A 20,320-nucleotide genomic window follows, 5' to 3' on the forward strand; every position below is an offset into this window, starting at 1 on the left:
ATGGCGATAAATTCAACGTCAGGAGAAGTGGGAAATTCTATTGAATTGGACGGGACTGACGCAGATATGGCAATTAATACACAACCGCCAATGAGATTCAATCGATCCTTTGTGAAGACTTGGAAAGAATTGTGAAAAAGTTCCGATGAATGAAGATCGGGTTTTAGCCAAGTTTCGGTGAAGGCCAAACAGAAAAACTCCGTGCTCACTGAATTTAGAAAAGTGGAGCGAATTTTTGAATTAAGGCCTCTAACATTTTGATAAATGAGAGATAATGGGCCTGAAGAAACATTTAGCTTTTTGAAGGGACAAGACTATTGCTTTGGTATTACGGGGACGATCTCGAGGGATAAATTCCTTAATCAAGGATCCTACTGGCCACAGTGGTTTGTTTAACAACATATCACAGTTTTCAGTCGGAACTAGTATTTTAAAAGAGGAGATTGCCCTAGATTGAGAAGGAGCCATTTTGAAAATGCTAACGCGCTTTAAGTTGACTGATGGGAGTTTCGTCGCCAGATAACTTTTCATGTTGTCCACCGACGTTTCAGGTGCCAGTCTTGACACAAATACTGCTTTTCTGGGAGGAACTGCCGTCAAGCAAATGTCATTATTTGGAACAGGAGGGGGTTCACGGTAGGAGAGTTTCGAGTTGGGGAGAATATAGATGGGGTTATCGCCTTTGTACCGGAAGCTTGTGAGACTTGCCCAGTCTAGTGACCAGCATTCACACGCGAACAGCCAGGAGGAGAGGATGACTTATTTTTCTCTTCATTACATTTAGGCGATGACGCTTCATTAGAGTGAGTGACGGCTCTGGGCGGAGATACCCTTGCCACTTCAGAGTAGCTTAAAACCGACGGACTTGCCGGTTTGTTTGTAACTGTTTTGCTACCAACCGACTCAGCAATATCGGAAACATTACTGTTCATTTTAGAGTTAGAGGGAGCGGTAACTTGTACCAACGAATCTGATTTGGAGAAACCCGGAGGTGACGTCCCACACGCTACGCTACGAGTAGAAGATGAGTGTCCAATAAAACGACACTCATCAAACCTAGACTTAATGAGCTCAAACTTTTCCCACAAGGAGCCCAGATTTCTACTGAATTCCGAAAACCATTTCGCGTCTCCGTGAAAAGTTTATAAAAATCAATGTCCCGCTGCCTACGGTCAGCGACTGCGTCAGCAGCACGGCCGAGAATACCGGCACACTTTGCATGACCAAAGCGCTCGCAGAGCCAACAAGAAACGAATCTATCCGATTCCGGGCCTGTTTTTGCGCGACATGGTGTATATAAGCACTCCATGTCAAGCCAACGAAAAGAAAGAAGAGAATTATTAGGGCCTGAAAGAAAAAAAATTCAAAAGAATACACAGTACGAAGTTTATCTACAAATTAAGAAATTTAATAAAACTTCTCCGTTACGTTGTCACTGTAACAAGAGAGCTAAAGAACAAGAGAAAGCAAAACCAAACTGGAAGCACGAAAAAAAGGGAGAATACAGAAAAATTTTCTCTTAAATTTTCTCTTAAATTACACGTAAGATCTACACTACTAAAGCAACGGTAAACAAGCCAAGAGAAAAGCTATTCACACCAAAGGAAGAAAATAAAAAAAATAAAAAAAAAACTCAAAAGAAAAAACTATAAAAGACTCGAAAGAGATTTACTATTGCGATTACAAGTGGTAATCGCAAGAACCAAAATGAAAATCACAAAAATTTTAATGTAATTAATCAATTTTTACACTTTACACGTTCAAACCTTTTATACTTTTACATAAACCCAATTGAAACGCGTATAAAACGAAAACAACAAAATTTTAGCAATAAAACTAACAAAAGCGGATGATCTCGCGCGCGTTAGTTGCCAGACTGATGTTTTGTTTGCTTAATTGTTTTGCTTTCCTGAATGGTCGTTTTGGGCTTCGCTAAAATCCAGGATTATATTACTACGGTTAACATTCTCGTCGTAACATCCAACGCTATTGATTTTTGGCATTACTACACTCCATGTTGTATTTACTTCCAGCGGCTGTCCAAATTTATAGATTTCGGTTTGCGTAGCTTTCCTGGGCAAGCCATTTGCAACTCCACAGGTTGTCCGATAATTCTACTTGTTCCTAAGTTCTCAATGCCGTCGTATTAAGACTACGAAACTGATTGCCACTTAGATTTAATGTCAAGCTGTTAAGAAGTTGGCGTTCATGTTATATAGAAATAGAAATAAGAAAGCTCGATATATTTATTTTAGGTAGTTACATCTAAATTTTATAAGTCGTTAAAACTACCCTCCTTTATTTGCATTAAATGATTGTATGACAAGTACGATTGAGTTAAGCCACTGTCGTTTAAAAATTGCATCTCATGTAATGTTTCAATGGCATTATGCGAAAATTCAAATGTATTAAAGGATTAAAACTTCGGTCCTGCGGAAATCCCACTTGGTCTCAGTTGGTCCCTGTCTAAACGCAATACGCGCAATAATGCGTTCGTAATGAACGCTTCGCTTTCAATAAATTCTATTGCATTCTCTTGCCGTAGCAAATACGTTAGTCGAGACGTCCCATAGAAATCGCTCTTTTCAATAGCAACTAACCGATTTTCAGCCAAATTTTAATGCCTTAGCATCGGTATATAATCAAATACACCGGTTTCGATATCAACTAAAAGATTCGCTGCCATTTTTCGATGTTGCAAGGTACGACAACGATTAAAGCTATTCAAAGTTAACGAGCGCACAGTATTTCCGCTCAAATCGAGGTAACTTAATGAGCTCATCTACTCATTGGACCATGATTTCGGTAAGATTATTGTGCGCAAAAGATAGAGAGCGCAAATGCACAAGTCCGTGAAATGCGTATTCATCCAAGGCGGCCAAGTGGCTGTTAGAAATTTGCCAAAGTATTAAATTATTAAAGTTTATAAACAATTCATTATCCAACGTTGGTATAAAACAACTTTCAACTCTCAACTCTGTGATAATAGTTACATCTGGAAATTGTAATAAATATTCTTTACGACAATTGCGTAGTGTATAGATTTTATACTGTTCGAAGGCATGTGGCCCGTATACTCTGACTATTAACAAAAACGGTTGTTGTATTAAAATAAGTGCAAAACGAAAAGATATTTTTCTTTTCTATCCAAAATTTTGCAAACTTCTAGGTTTTGCACCAATTTTTTGTTGGTATTTTTAATTGTAAGTTTTCTTAAAAAGTAAAACTTCTGGTGCTGACTGCTATTTTTCATAACATGCTCAAAAATTTAACTGAATTTACGATTGTTTGACATCTTAATGCTATCGTTACTGTTACTGCCACTCTCTTTGTTAAGTTATCTTATCAGAAATGACTTGAAGAGCAAATGATTTCGCCCGTTCAAGGTAAGTTCGTTGTCTCAGCAGTAGCTCACAGTTCTTTATGATGCTACTTTATTAATTTTGATTCCTTTAAGATATGTTAAATGCATGAACAACTGGATAACATCGAGATTTGTTAAAGAAACTATTCAAAACAACAATCGCCTGAGAGTGAATTTGTTAGATATCCAGCATTTTACATAAACGTAAGAAATTTTGATATTTATGACGTAGGTCAACAGTCGGCTTACTTAGAGTTGTTTAATACACAGAGTCATTTTCTAAGTTTTAACATCAAACTCTCACTTCGATGTCATTCGACATGATTTTAAGTTTGCGTTAATCGTTGTCTTTCGTTTAGTTTACCTGAGGATCCATATCATCCAGCATTGGGTGTTTCCTTTCATTACAAGTATGTTGGTTCGTTGAAATTCTATAACGTTCAAAATTCAAATTTTTCATATAAACTTTATGATTTCCATAAAATCAATGTTTCCATACTAAAATCACATCTTTCTCATATTGTGCTCGATTTCTCAGAGGGAAGCATTGATAGCTTACTGTCGTCGTTCTACAATATATTAAACCAAGCTATTTCTGCATCCGTTCCGATCAAGCAGTCCCGTCCTCGAAGCAAGGGTCCCCCGTGGTTTAATAAAACAATTAAATACTACAAGAATAGGAAAAACAAGCTTTCAAAAAATTATCGAAAAGTGGTTCTTCTTTCGACTATTTCGCTTACTCTGTTGCGAGGCATAAATTTAATTCCCTTAACCGCCAATACTACTGCAGATACCTTCAGTTTGTTAAATACTCCTTGTTTGCTAACCCTAAATACTTTTTTAAGTTCGTTAATTCCAAAAGAAAACTCTCCGTAAATCCGTCGTTTGTGTCTTTTAATGGCTCCGAGTCCGCGGATGATTTTGAAACCTCAAATCTCTTTGCGGAATACTTCCGACAGAACTTTTCAACTGCTAATTTTGATTTATCGGTAAATTATCCATATCCGATTTCTAATTCGATTTCAATTCCTAACTTTGTTATATTTGAAAATGACGTTTTTGAAGGATTGAGCTCTCTGAAATATAATTGTTCGCCTGGACCTGATGGGATCCCCTCATGTGTACTTATATCTTGTGCTGGCGAGCTTTGTGACGTTATATCGAAGATTTTTAATTAGTCTTTGAATTTAGGTGTTTTCCCTTTGTGTTGGAAGACTTCTTTCCTTATTCCTATTCACAAAAGTGGTAGTAGGAAACTTGTAGAGAACTACAGAGGTATTGCCAAGTTGAATGTCTTACTTAAACTGTTCGAGCGAATTGTGGCTCAGCATATAGCCTTTTCCATGAAATTGTATATTTCTCCTTTCCAGCATGGTTTTCGAAAGGGAAGATCTACGGTGACCAATCTGTTAGAGTTTACTTGTCATGTTTTCAAGGCTTTTTCTAGTGGTTCTCGCACTGATGTCATTTACACTGACTTTAGCAAAGCGTTTGATATGGTTAATCATAGACTACTTAGATTTAAACTCCAGACCTCTGGCTTTCCTCTCTTCTTAGTGGAATGGTTAAGCTCTTATCTGCATGGTAGATCATTCAGGGTTTTGTTTAACCTCATTACCTCGGATGAATTCCCCGTGACGTCTGGCGTACCTCAAGGTAGCCACTTGGGACCTATTTTATTTAATTTATACATCAATGATTTGCCCTCCGTGATTAAATTCAGTGAGATTTTAATGTATGCTGATGATGTGAAACTGTTTTCTTCCTTTTCCGTAGAATCGTAATCACATCAGCTTCAAGGTGAATTGGATAATTTTTTTGCATGGTGCTCTCTCAATCTTCTGAAACTAAATCTAAATAAATGTAAGAAGCTTTCTTTTTTAAGAAGGAAGTCGTTCAGTACTCAATACTTCATTGATTCGCACAGGTTGGAAGACGTCGATTCGTTCATAGATTTAGGTGTTCTATTCGATTATAGGTTACGTTTCAATTTGCATACTGAGTCCTCGTTAAGCAAAGCTAGGTCCGCGCTTGGTTTTATGAACAGGTGGTCCAAAGAGCTTGATGATCCTTATATTACGAAAAGGCTTTACACGTGTTTGGTTAGACCTATCCTTGAGTATGCCTCTGTTGTGTGGTCTCCTTCATATAGGTGCTACGTAGATTCAATTGAATCTATACAAAAGCAATTCTTGCTGTTTGCCCTTAGGAATTTGGGTTGGGACCCGATTGCCTCTCTTCCTCCTTATGAAAACATGTTGTTTCCGTTATCATTACCGTCACTTGAAAAACGTAAATTTTTTCTTCACGTTTCCTTCTTAATCAAATTAATAAATGGTGCAATTGACTCGCCCGCATTACTTCGTGAGATAGGCTTTAAAGTCCCTAACCGCTTCTCTAGGCACTTAATGTTGATAAAGCTTAGTCAATGCAAATATAATTTTGAACTGTTTAACCCGCTCAGAGTTGTTTGCAAGAACGTAAATGATGTCTATCATTTATTCTCATTACCGGACTCTTTAAAGTCCATTAAAGCAATATTGCTTAATACGCGCGATTTACCTATGTCGTACTTAAACTGACTTAACCTTAAATATGTCATTATGAGTCGAAAATTAATTTGTTGTTAACAATTATCGGTTGCCAAGCTTATGCATGTTTGCGATGGCTTAGGGGTTCACTTGCAATTTGGTCCTGTATCGGTTGTAGGTGTGGCTCTATGCTAGGTGTGTACATGCTATTTTTTTTTTTCCTCCTTATTTGTTTTATTGTACTTATAGTAAGTTTTATTATTGATTAATTTTAAGATTTACTTAAGAGTCAATTGAACTCGACTGCCATTTTGTTTTAGTTGAGTTTCTTGTATAAGTGGAATAAATAAATAAATAAATAAATAAATAAATCCAATGGTGAAAATTCATTAAGAATTGGTAATAAGCTTTTGACTGCATTCTATGTGATGAAAACCACTCTCGTACATCTTCCTATCTAAACTACAAAAATTGCATCTCGTGCCAAAGGAAATAATCGAAAATCCTGCCCAGCCAAGACATTGTAGCAGTTTGTGGCAGTTTTGGTCCCCAAATCTTCCAAAATACGCTTCAGTAAATTAATCGCATTACAGAACATTGCTGGCGGAACCTTTTTGGTCTGAAATCAATGCTGTGGATATGGAAAACGAGTTTTTTTTTGACAGAATAACACCGGCCAACCTCATGTCTTACAACAAAACAGTTTTGTATCGAAAAAAAAGCCCCTATATTTGCCTTGAAGCGAAAAGTGGAAGAATGTGTGAAGAACCGTATTATCTTTTTTTTATTTTAATTATTGGTACTGAGGAAATAATTGTTTTCAGAATCCTTGAAGAATGAACTTCAATTAGTTTTTTTGGTCGTTTGGCCAACAAAGCACGCAACGTAAGGGCTCCCGGCTATCACCGTATCTTATCGTCACCATTGGATTTAGTCTATAAACCGAATAATGTTACATATTGTAAACAGATTGTATATGTATATATATATTCGCCCTCCCCATTTGCGCTTAGTATAATTTACTTGTACGAGACAGCGTATGCAACAGTTTCTTAAGGAAGATGTAGATGTTAGGGTACTTAGGTATTAACGCTACCGTGGCAAAAATTTCATTAAAAAACCAATAAAAAGCATCCTTTTAAACTTTTAAAAAAAGTTTTTTTTGCTTCTAAATATGATAAAAATAATAATATTTTAATAATTTTTATTTTAATAATAATATTTTAATAATAACATTTTTTCCGCGGTGGCGTTAATACGTAAGTACCGATCTTAGATATGAACACAAAATTGGCAAACCAAATTGCTTAACTCAACACCATAAAAATGACACTGTTGCATTTGCCGACTATAAAGGGAAGGGTTTGAAAGTATTATTTGGTGTTGAGGGGAAGTTTAATTTTGACGAACCTGATGGTCGTATAAATATCCTCGACTAACATATTAAATGCGTAATCGTGGCTGTGGATCTCTTATGGTATGGCTGCATTTGGAGCACGAGGAAAGTTAAAAATATGCTTTCTATCCATCAAAAGGAACCTGAAGGCTTTGTTAGAAAACCATTTAATAAACTTTGGTAGAAAGTTATATAATGATATTTGGACGATCCAACAAGACGCCGCCCTCATCCATGTCGCACGGCTTACGAAACATTTTTTGCAAGTACGAAATTTTCTGTTACCGGAGTGGCCCCCTATGATTCCCGCCCTGAACTGGCTTGAGGACTTCTGGGGAATACTTCCGACAAGGTATTCTCAAACTCCAAGCAGCATTCTACACCAAACGAACTTGAATGCATTGTCAGAATGGGAGCAGATTGATCCGATCCGACATTTCGGGAGAATTTTTTTGAAAAATAAAAAATTGCGGAAGAAAAAAAGAGTAAATTGAGTTACAATGGCTTATGGAGCTTATACTCACACACACACTCGAAGCTTTTTATACTGATCACCGAAGGATCGGGGTATACACATTTGGTCATAATCGCAGCACCCAAAAAGAAACTTTGGAGATCCTACATATCTGAATTAATTCTGAATCAAAGTTATCAATAATCAAATTTTGTTCTTTTTCATTTTTGTTGGATTTTATGCCTATTGAACATAAGGTAAACAAGACAGAATGTCGAAAATTATTTTGTATATTCCTCAAAGGGAGATATGTCATCTGCCTAAAAATGCACTAATTCTAAAATGAAGATGGTGAACACTACGATCACAAGCGACTGCTTCCATAGCCATTAGACACTGCAATACATAGAATTAAAGCATCAATTTATTGTTTATATATTCATATATTGCAATTAAGCGGGTAGACAGTGCAACTGAAAGGATATTATATAATAACAATTTCTTTTGTATATTGTGTACAGATATAGCGGCAATTTTAGGGCAGGCTCAAATTGATTGAATATTTTCAAATATAAGTAATCTAGAGTAGTTAGAATTCGTAACTTAGGGGATACCATATAGTCATCATACTGGATTATCATTAGGTTTTCAGTTCAGTTTTAAAATACATTTACACATATATATTTATGTGCATAAAGCAATATAGCTAAAAATGATTATCTCTGTCGGTTTAATATTGTAATTTTTACATTTTTACATATGTGCAATTTCTTCAAATAATTTTCGTCGTATATTAATCAAACTAATTAGCTATCTCTTTAAAAAATCAAATATAGTTGTAATGCTTTATGTTATATGATGCGCATGCTCGTCTATTTGCATTTGTACAATAAAAAATCCAGACAACGTGCGCTATCCATTCCACGGTAACTTGCGAAGAGTGCCTAAAATAAATTCTATGAAAAAGTTTTATTTATATAAGATCTATTTTAATGGCGGTAAAGAGTTTAACGACGGTGAGTATGCGAAATGCCAGCCGAATATAGCTTTCTTACTCGTTGTATTTACAGTACACTTGTTGACCTGTTTACTTTCATGTATTAAAATGCGTTATGTAAAGATGAAAAATTATTAAAATTCGCCAACACAATAGAATCAATGCTTGATCATATTCTTTAATAATATTTTATGAGTAAAAGCTTCGATTTTTCAGAAGTCGTTCCAAAATTTGAGAATAGCGTGGATCTACGTTTTCTCATTTCGTAACAAGTCAAAATTAACCGCCACCCACGAATTATTAGAATTTTTTAAGAGTTACTTTTCACTTATTTCCTATCCCCATTTTCCTTTCTTGGCTAATTAAGAGGTTAGTAACTGCTGATACTGGAATTCATAACTAAATTTTACCACTAACTATTTGCAAAATTATTTCATAGTAAATTCAAAACATAAACATATTTTATAAATGTTTCCTTATTTAGATTTAGTATGTTTTGCCTGTACATAATTTCGTCAAACGTACGTACGAGGATTATTATGGGCTAAGAACCATTTCGCTTTGCTTCAGCTTCATCTTTCTTGGACAACATTTGCTATCAATGTTCACAAATACAACCCGATTTCATTTCATTTTAGCACCGAATCACAGATGAATAATTGTCAATTTAAATTTTCACTGTGAATTCATGTGCTACGCAAATTTTGTAAGACGCTAAGGTTATGGAAACGGTCCGAACTTTTTCGTTGGGCAACGTCTGTCGCCACAGCAATGTTATGATATTAGATCAGATGAACGCCTGAGTAGCCGAAGGCGAAGAATCTCGACTAGAAAGTCAATGGTCGTGGGTTCGAATCTCAAGTGCGGTAGAGTTTTTAATAAAAGCTGATAGCCTTAGATGCTAGTGCTTTTAAGAGTTTAGTCTTAGAATTTACTTCTCTGGCGAAATTAATAATAATAATAATAGATCAGATGAAGCGTTCCCTATCAATTTTGTGAAGAATTTCATTGACATTTCGTGGATTTTTATTTAAACATTTTCACAAATAACATTATTCACGCCCCTATCGCTTTGCATTTTGTGAACTATAGATAATTTTCTCGATGGTTTGACTGATTATATACTATTGCATAAAGGGTATATATAGTTTAGCTAAACGCGCTCTTTTCTTTGTGTACACCCCTCAATTTAAAGTCACTTTCTGAATCGATTTGGGTGCGTTTGTCCGCCTCTCTGGTGGATGGATGTTCGGCCAATCATTTTTGTATCTTTTGATGGAACACAATTTTTTGGTCAATAGACTAGCCATACCGACAAAGGCTTAGATTTAACGACATTTACATCTATTCCCCTCCTACACCTTATGTTGGAAAGGTCGTTACATACAACACAAGTAAGAATATTGTAGTTGACATTATAGTCATTGGGTTATGGACTAATTCTCACCGTGAAAAGTTAATAATTAGACAGTTTTCCCCTCATTTGTTCCAAATTTTCCACATTAATTCAGTATGCCGAAATACTATTACTTACTGATTTTTCTCAAAAAAATTTGAGAATTGAAATTATTATTCATATGACCATATGTTTGAAAAAGGGCGTTATAGGGTGCGTGGTCGTGAAGGTGTTTGGATGGTATTCGCCCCTGGACCAAAACACAATACTGCATGAAATTTCTCTTGACCTTATCGTAAACTAAATCTGATTTGTTGTTACAAAGTTTCCTAATGAGTTAGGCGACTTGCGTACTTGCCATGGCTACTCTCCTTCCGATTGTGGTCTAAGCCGTCCTGTATCGTAAGAAGTCTTTTGTTGTCTAAAAGTAACAAAACCTAACCCCTCCTTCACAAACACAAGGGACACTTATCATTATTATCATTAGTTTCAGTAAATGAGCTATATATTGCAAGTGTATTGCAAAACATTGTTTTAAAGAAACGTTTAAATTAACCTAGAACAATTGTTTTTTTAAATAAACATCAGAGAAAGCTGCTGCGGGTCACAAAAGAATGCAATGAAATTAAGAAAGAAATCCTTAATTGTTGCGAAAACGCCAAAACATCTGTTCACAAGGGTTCGCTGAAAAGTAACGTCGCCTTTGTACTAATCACGTAAAAGTGGAGGTTTTCTATTTCTTTCATCAAGGTATAATGACCTTCTAAACTGTTTCCTCTCACACTGCGTGATTTGGATTGTTAAAAACTATATTAAAAAATAATGCACACAAATTTAAATAATGATAATTGAAAAGTGGAAAGTTTCCCGAAAATTTGCTGTCTTTGTATTAAAAAACAGAAAAAGGAGATGAGATCAATTTCCACGAAACAGCCAAAAACGCTTCTTCTTCGAAAGTGAACGCCAGAGTTGGCTCTCTAACTCTATATGAAAATATCAGATGATCATATATACATAATGCGGTTTTCTATGCTACAGCCGGATAAATATAAAGAAATATAGAAGTAAAATATTTTAAAGCAATTAACAATTGTGATGAGAATTGTGTGTGCATGCGGAAAAAGAAAAATAAAAATAAATAAATATAAACAGTTAACTTTTTAAGTAAATATATAGTGAACAACATAGACAGTTTTTAAATAACAATTTATAAAAAGCTTTAATATTTATAAATGAGTTTAATTTAAACTTTTTATTTTGCATTAAATAGTTTTATATAAATTGTTGTTTTCCTTTTCATCAACAAAACTGTTCGTTACATTTTCTATACAAACTGACATTTCCTGACTCCAATAAATAAAAAATTAGTTTTTATATAACTAACAAATAAAAAATTTCGTAAAATTTCTTTTCTTTCTTTTTGCATTGAAAAGAAGGCAAAAATCCTAGCAACACAAGCCTCACATTAGCTGAAGCAAAAAATGTTATTTTGAGCAGAGCAAAGTCCTTACCAAGTTGTATAAACACTGAGTGGTTAGATATGACGAATGAAAGTAAAACGAGCAAAAAATGGAATAAAATGAAAAACTACATGAATGTAATTTTGATTGTTGCAGCAATTGTTGCAACAAATTTCACATAATGGGCACATTGCCAAGCCGGGCCTATGCTACGTTCAAAAATGAATATGAGGCAAAAAATAGAAGAAAAGAAAAGAAAGAACACTTTTTCCAATGCATGTAGCAAAGGATTGCATCTTTAACAACACTACAGCAAAAATCCCAGTTGCACAATAATAAAAGAAAACTTTCGTTACACGTACACACACAAATTAAATATTATTTTATAACTAACTCAAGATTTCTTTTCAGCGTTTATAGAAGAAATCTCTTGTGGATTAAGGGAAAAACGCAAGGAAATTAATTTTGATGACTAGTTTCCATACAATCATTATTTACACCAGTAATATAAAGAGAAAAACATTAAACATTTAAACTCTCTGTCTTTTTTTTCTTTATTAAATTTCAAAATTGTTTAAAGTAACTCTCAGGGGGTATTCATATAATCATCAACGAAGCTTAACTCTTTTTATCTTCTACACTTACTTTCCTTATAATTTAGGTCGTTATACGATATCCCATCATTCCATTCGAGACATCCAATGCAAGTTTTTATAAAATTTAAATATACACACTGACGAAAACCGCAACGCAACACAAGTGTCGATCGGCCACAAAGTCTACATAGAGAAAATTTCTTGTTGGTTTGGTAGGTTTCGATGAACAGCTACCACTCTTTCGATGTGCATTTTTTCTAATTTATATGAATTCGACCTTACAATTCATCAAAGTATTTCGCTCAACTATGGAACAAGAGTCCTTTAAAATTTTCTAATAAAATTTCCATTCTGTCAACCTAACTACGGCGAACTAACATCTATTTATTTTTGTTCCGAATGTTCCGATAAGCAAATAATTATAAAATTGATAAAAAAAACTCGAAATTCTCTTCCTGCGGCGACCAATAGCAACAAATGAGGAATTGATGCAACGGCCTATGTGTTTTGCGGCGGTTGGAATCTACCTTGAACAGAATAACTATAACAAGGAGGTCAAGGTAAAAACTTTTAATTTAGCGTAGCTTTCCCTCTTTGCGATAATTATTACATTAGAACCTATTGCAGTTCTGTAGCTTTTTCAAATAGTAAAAATTTTCGATTTTTGTTATAATGAGCGGGATTTTATGGTTTGATTCAAAACAATTTTTGCCCAATTTGTGAGAGCAAGGGCTGTTTTTATATTTTGCTTTGCAATTGTTTTTGTTTTACGGAGGAAGGTGGTTGTTAATTTTTCAAAAAATTTCTTTCCGTTAATCGTGCAACGTGTTGAAAAAAATTGACATGTTGAAATTAATTTTTTTTCATGAAATTTTGCTCATTCTTCCCGAACAGTTTTAAAGTGACCACTTGTGTTAAATAAATACCTGGTCGGACGTTTTAGCCTAATATTTTACTTTCTAACTTTTAGAATACACTAATAGAACTCTTTAGCAAGTATCTATATTCAATTAAAAAAATTTCCGAAAAAAAGTACGTTAGTGTAGCTTCATCGATGGATGTAAGACTGAAGGCGATTCCAAAGGCATGCCCAAAAATGAAATGTTTGCGATGGTTTTTGATGACTAACGAATGATGTATATTTTCTTCACTTTTTCTCCGTCATTTCGTTGCCGTTGAAGCACAATATGCCTTCGTGTTCGACATAAGCAGCACACAACAACTCCTACAATCTCCATTTCTTCGTTTGGAATTTTTAATAATATAACTAAAAAAATAAGGAAGAAAGTTGTTATTATGCGTTGGGGGCCAATTTCACGTACCCATCACTACACTTTTCGCATACTACTCTCCAAGTTATTTTATTTGATAGCCATATCGCTGGCATTATTAACACAAAAGTAATCATGATGTATACTGTATACATTTTAGAAGGAACCCATTTTTAAGCAAACAGGCATGGCTACATCAATTCAGAATTTCTCGCTGATGAAGAGTATGTGTAGTTTAAATGGCCTCGGAAGCTTTCTTCTGGGAGTTACATGCTTTATGAATAGAAACAAAATGAATATCTTTTGGGGGAGATAAAGAAAGATTCTCTCGTAGGGTAAGTTTCGATGTATTGCCGTGTTTTGACCATTCAAGCAGTCGTCTGTCGCACAAAAATTAATATTTCCACAATTTCCTACGCAGAACGTTTGAAGAGAAGTTAAACAAATGACGGTTCGTGAGAATGGCGCCAACGTTACTGTTTTTTAATATTATTCTCAATAATTTATTTTTATTTCTTAAATATGTCGTTAATATTTTTCACGAAGATAGATTTTCTTCTATTAACTTTCCTTCCATTCCAAAAAATTTGTGAAAAATGAAAGAGGGTTTCTTAAGCTGTTAGAAGGGCTTCCTCTCTGAAATCAAAATTATTACTGACCAACTTGCTTACCTATAGTAGAAGTTCTAAATGAATCGTCTTCTGTAATTACACCTAAAAAATATTTTAATTTCTTTCAGTGTATATTTCCTTTCACTCTATTACGACTGCATCATGAACGGAAGAAGTAAGTAAGCGAATGCAAATACATTGTCATATGTGCTCCTGTCAGCAGATTTTAAACCAACGCGAAATGTCATTTATTATCGTTCTGTTGGAAACTCGCTTTCATTTTAGGTTCTTTTTCTTTCTAAATTTTTCCCCTTTTTCCCTTTTCGTTTCCTCCAAAGACTTGCTACCAACACAATTGGGCATGCTTAGAGGAAAAAAAAGGAAAAAAAATGAGTTGCCACTTCGCATCTGTTTTGGTCACTTTGGTGATAAATCTGTTCAAAAACAGTATAAAAAAGAAACAAATAAACCGCCAGAAGAGTGGTTAATTTCCTTGCATTTGGTCATATACAAACAAAAAATAAAATACAAACAAAAAAAAGGAAATACGAAAAGGAAAGTTAAAATGAATGGATGATTATGTTAAATAAAAATAAAAGCTGTTGCATGCAGGGAATATTTAAAAAATCAAGTTAAGCTGTTTTATTAAATTCTTTAAATTTTATTCTGTTAATTACGGTTTTATACAAATAAGCGATTTGTTCGTTGCGAAGTGATCCTGAAATATGACATCGTTCACTCCAAATATAAGTCTTTAAATATTTATTTACGTTCGACTAAAAGAGGCACGAACTCCAACAATAAGAAATACAATAGACAGAAAATGCCTTGCAATGCAAAAGTTACCAAAGTGTCTATATATTCGTTATATTCTAGCGGATGCCCATACTCATCATACTATAGAAATTTCAAATTCCTTTAGTTTTTCTAATAAAAACACTGGTTTAAGTTTTTTTCATACTATACAAATTTGAAATTCCTTCTGTGTGCCTATGAACATTGGACGGAAGTAGGTAATTACACAAATCAGAAATCATAAATAATTTGAATATGGTTTTTCGTGATCATGCTGAGCTAATAGGTCGATTTAGAATTTTTCTCAAAAAAGAATGAAATGCGATAACAGTAGTGCAAACTCATTTCTATATAATTGTATAAACGATGTGAACTTTTCATTTTATACGTAAAAGCATTCATGCTAACATGTTTGTTTGTATATTTTACGAGAATGAAGACTTTATCCTGTCTAATTTGGTATAAATTTTAAACTGGTTTTGTCGATGCCTTTCTCCGAATTCTATATAGAGAGCGACAAAATCACCAATCATATAAAACTGCGAAATAAGGCTTTTTGTGCAGTAAAAGTTTGGAATTACATTTGGTCTTTCAAGCGGTCGGACTTCGGATTCAATATTTCTTCTAATCAATAATATAAATGTTGTAAAAAATTTCTTATTCCAACTTCCATGCCTTGCTAACAATGGAATGGAAATCAGCTAAACTGATTCGTAACATCATTTTCAATCAGCTCGCATAGTATAAGAAAGCGACAGAAAGGAAACAAAAACATAAGAAAAGGATATAAAAAAATTCCATTTGAGCTGAACATAATGTTTTTTGTATCTGCAACTCTTAACCGGCAAAAAAAGTATGTACTAATGTGCAAAAACTCCGCATTACCTTTTTAACTGACTTTATTTTAAAATATCCTCCAAGGATTTTAAGCAGAATAATAAATAGTCAAATAACTTTGAATGGAAAAATTGCACTCAGTACGTGACGTAACGTTTTTATACTGTTTCCAAGTCAATACAATAATTTTTCTTAATATTAATACATATAAAATCGAATACATGCTTAAATTATCTCTCGAGTGTAAGAAAAATACTCCCATTATTTTGTTGTTTATTTTTATTTTTTTTTTATTTGATAAGACAAATGTTATGCCTTAATTTTAAACACGTTTCATTCTAAACTTAAGAGGAAAAATAAAAATATTGATTTACCAATGCTCTCTCTGCCAAGGCATTGAAGTCAATTGGTGTTCATTTTGGCTTTAATTTTTACGATAGCTTTACTAAATTCTGCAAGACCTAATCTAGCTTGCTTCGTCATATTCTTTGTATTTTCAGAATGTGTTCGCATATGTTGCCTAAAACAATTTGCTATATCTTCTCCAATAGATCGAAATTTTTTACTGTTCATACCAAGTTTTTTTCTTATATGTCAAGCCAATACTTAAAGAGACTACGAAACAAATACCAATAAAGTACTGAAAAGGTTTTGATGAAGAGACGGCTGGTCCTGTTTTATTGCACAAATATGGAATATGTGACTTAATGTTAAGGAATGGTATGGCGTCTATAACAGATTGGAAATTCACGGAAAGTTTTTTCGATCATACCATTTATTTTTATTTAGTTAAGAGAAATGTGTATCTGTAAAACAAGAACCAAACTGTCTTTTTAGGTAAAAAAGGAATATTTTGATATCTACGGTATACAGTCTACGCTATTAAATGAAAGAAAAAATTTTATTTAATAGAATGTGAGCGATATACTATACGAAGCTACATTATTCACGATTTATATTTATATAGTTTAAAAATGTGGGCGTATACGTAATACATTCATTTCATTAGGACCCCACAAGTGGCATAGGATATATTAGGTTTGTGCGAACTTCTGTGTCTTTCTAATATCCGTTTATAGTTTTTTGTGTTCAAGCGACAGGTCGCAATTTTTGGGATATTTTGGTAAAATTTGAATTATAGTACTTCGACATATTTAATTGGCATGGAAAATTTTGTTCTGCTCGGAAATCCTCTCTTGTCATTGTCCCTACAAAAACTGAAATCGAAAAATCGCCTAATTCAAGGTTAACTAATTCTTTGATAAATATGAACTTCAGCAATTTCCAGTCTCCAAACTCCGAATGGCACTAATAACATCAATAATAACATCGTCACTTTGGGACCCGTCGCAGAAGGGTTGAGTACGTGCCTGAATGAAAGCATTATAAAATACTTGTCATATTTTAGCGCAGCAATTGGCTATCTAGGTAGGTATAATCCAGAATTGGACGGTTGCACAATATTAATGCGTTTCTTCCACAGCATGTAGCACCTGCATCGGAGCAAGGGCAACCCATATGACCCGCGATGTTTCTTGGACAATCGACCGCGCTGTAGACGCCCTCATTTTAAAACCGAGCGATAAGTATGTGATAGTTCCTCCATGAGCCAAGTATATGCAAACAACCCAAAATAAATGTTTCTATGAATTGCTATTATAACGAATGACAAACTTACAGCACTGTTAAACACAGTGTTCTTCGTTAGGGGTTTACGTAAAAAAATGCTAAAGTTTTGCACACGATTTTGCTTTAGCAACGCACACAAGCTGTAGGTTCAACTGATTTCACGTTACGCGTTGTACGTTACTGAAACGAGGCCTACGTACGACGCATGCTCTGTGTTCAATTGTCAATCGCAACTAATAAATTTAAAAATGAGTGTACTTTCATCCTTCGTTGAAGCGTATAAGTAATGTGACCAACGTATATATGATAACAAAGTTAGTTTTCTGGTAAATATTCACAGATTCCCGTTAAAGTGAATGGTTTTCTGCTAAAGTCTCTAAAAGAAATTTCCATTTAAATTAGGTCGAAAAATAATTTACTTTAAAGACGATTTTATATGCAAACACAGCATATCTTAATGTGCTTCTTTATACCATCAGTTTGGCACCTCTGCGTGCGTGTTGTAGTTGCGTTTTAATTCTCTGCAAGAAATATCTCAATTGCTTAGTGTACTTCTTAGCTTTTTGGGTTTATTCTTGTATACATCATAAAAATCCCTAAAAGAATAAAGTGTGAATATAACTTATATGAATTATATTAATCTCTTATGTGAAAAATTCATTTTGGTTTTGTGCAATCAACAATTAGAGCTCTTGGTAAAAGTCTCTCTTTTTTTCTGTTAATCTTTGTTTACAGTTTCTTTTGCTTTCACTCTATATAGTGGGAACGAAAGTGAGAAGTTTGCTTTAATATGCTGAAAATTTCTACCGTGGAATCTTTTAGTCCTTTTTTTCTTCATAAACGTCTTTTCTTGTTTTCACTGGACATGGATTGCTTATTTACACCATGTCGTGCGAAAACAGGCTCTGAATCTAAACGATTCATCTCGCGTTGGCTGTGTGATCGTTTTTGCCATGCAAATGTGCAGTCCTTGATCCCACAAAAGGCTTACAATGGTTATGTCCTGACTGTAGAAAACGGGACATAGATTTCTACAAACTCTTCTTTCGACTATTTCGCTTACTCAGTGGCAAGGTATAGATTTAATTCCCTCAAGCAGCCGTAATATTGCAGATACCTTCAGTTTGTTAAATCCTCTCTGTTTGCTAATACTAAATACTTTTTTAAGTTCGTTAACTGCAAAAGAAAAATCTCCACAAATCTCTCGCATGTTTCTTTTAACGGCTCTGAGTGCTCGAATGATACTGAAACCTCAAATCTCTTTGATGAATATTCCCGATAAAACTTTTCAGCCGCTTATTCCGTTATATCAGCTAACTACCCATATCTGTTAACTAATTTGGTTTCAATTCCTAGTTTGGCTATTTCTGAAAATGACGTTTTTGAAGGGTTGAGCTCCCTAAAAGTGCGCCTGGACCTGACGGAATTCCATCATATGTACTTATATCTTTTGCTGGCGAGCTATGCGGTGTTAGCTCAAAGATTTTTTACTAGTCCTTGAATTTAGATGCTTTCCCTTTGTTTTGGAAGACTTGTTTTCTTATTCCTTTTCACAAAAATGGAAGCAGGCAACTTATAGAGAACTACATTGCCAAGCTGCGTATCTTGTCTAAACTGTTCGAGCGAATCGTGACTCAACATTTGGCCTGTGCCATTTTTCTCAACTCCAACGAGGAAAGGAAGATTAAAAGGAAGATCTACAATATGTTAGAGTTTAGACCATAGTTAGATCGTATGCCTCTGTTGTGTGGTCTCCTTCCTATAGGTGCCATGTAGATTCAATTGAATCTGTTCAAAAGCAATTCTTGCTGTTTGCTCTAAGGAATTTGGCTGGGGATCCGGTTGCCTCTCTTCCCCCCTATGAAAATAGGTTACTTCTATTATCCTTATCGTCACTTGAGAAACGTAGATTTGTTCTTGGGGTTTCCTTCTTAATCGAAGTAACAAATGGTACTATTGACTCGCCCGCATTACTTGATGAGATAAGATTTAATATCTCTAACCGCTTCTCTAGGCACTTTATCAGGATTAAGCTCAGTCAATGTAATTATAATTATGAGCTGTTTAACCAGCTCAGAGTTGTTGGCAGAGGGTTCCTCTCAATCACATATTTCACGAAAATACTTCAACTTTCACAACCGAAGCCAGAGCTATCCTTCACGCTGCGAACCTTGCCCATAAAAACAAACTCAAAACCGTCATTGTTACTGACAGTTTGTCTGTATTACAAATTATTCGGAACCCTTCGACTTCGAGATGGAGCACCATCAACAAATTAAAGAATATGATTACAACACTCGGCGAAAAAATCCAAATTTTATGGGTACCAAGTCACATCGGTTTAGTAAGAAATGAGCAGGTTGATCGAGCGACAAAGGATGCTGGTTCTGCTCCTCTACTTATGGATGATGTTATTGAAAAGAGAAAATTCAATCAACACTACTCTTTCATTAACCCTCAATTAACTCCACCTTTATATCCAACAAATGTTGAGAAAACCATGATCCAAACATTTTCGAGAATTCGCCTTGGTCATACAATTGCAACTCACCAATTGATCTTGAAGAAATCTTCCTCTCCAATCTGCAGTTGTGGACAAACTCTCACTATAAAGCACATTCTCTGCAACTGCCTTAACTTTTCCTTGGCTAGAAGTATTGCATTTGGAACGATTAACCCTTTGCACATTCTACAATCAGCTTCAGAACAGAATATCAATTCAATATATTACTTTATTAATACTACTAAGCATGTTATCTAATGTACATTTATTTAAATTAGAGTCGATAGCCTGTGTTGCTAGTGCTCAATGTCTTTTTTTTTAGTCTAAGAGTTTATTTCTTTAGTCTAAAATTAAAATAATAATAATAATAATAATTTTATAATCTAATCATAATATTCAAATTTTATCTCCAATTGTAAAAAGAATGAATCTGTATTATGAAAACGATTAACAGAATATTCCGCAGGTACACACTAAGGA

At 34.4% G+C, this 20,320-nt stretch overlaps 1 pseudogene; it reads right to left on the reverse strand.

Moving 5' to 3' along the window:
- Positions 1–1,861: 1,861 nt before the first annotated feature.
- The window catches only part of LOC119641064, a 44,351-nt pseudogene continuing 25,892 nt past the window's right edge, over positions 1,862–20,320 (reverse strand).

The sequence above is a fragment of the Glossina fuscipes genome, unplaced genomic scaffold (assembly GCF_014805625.2).
Source record: "Glossina fuscipes isolate IAEA_lab_2018 unplaced genomic scaffold, Yale_Gfus_2 142, whole genome shotgun sequence".
Classification (NCBI taxonomy): domain Eukaryota; kingdom Metazoa; phylum Arthropoda; class Insecta; order Diptera; family Glossinidae; genus Glossina; species Glossina fuscipes.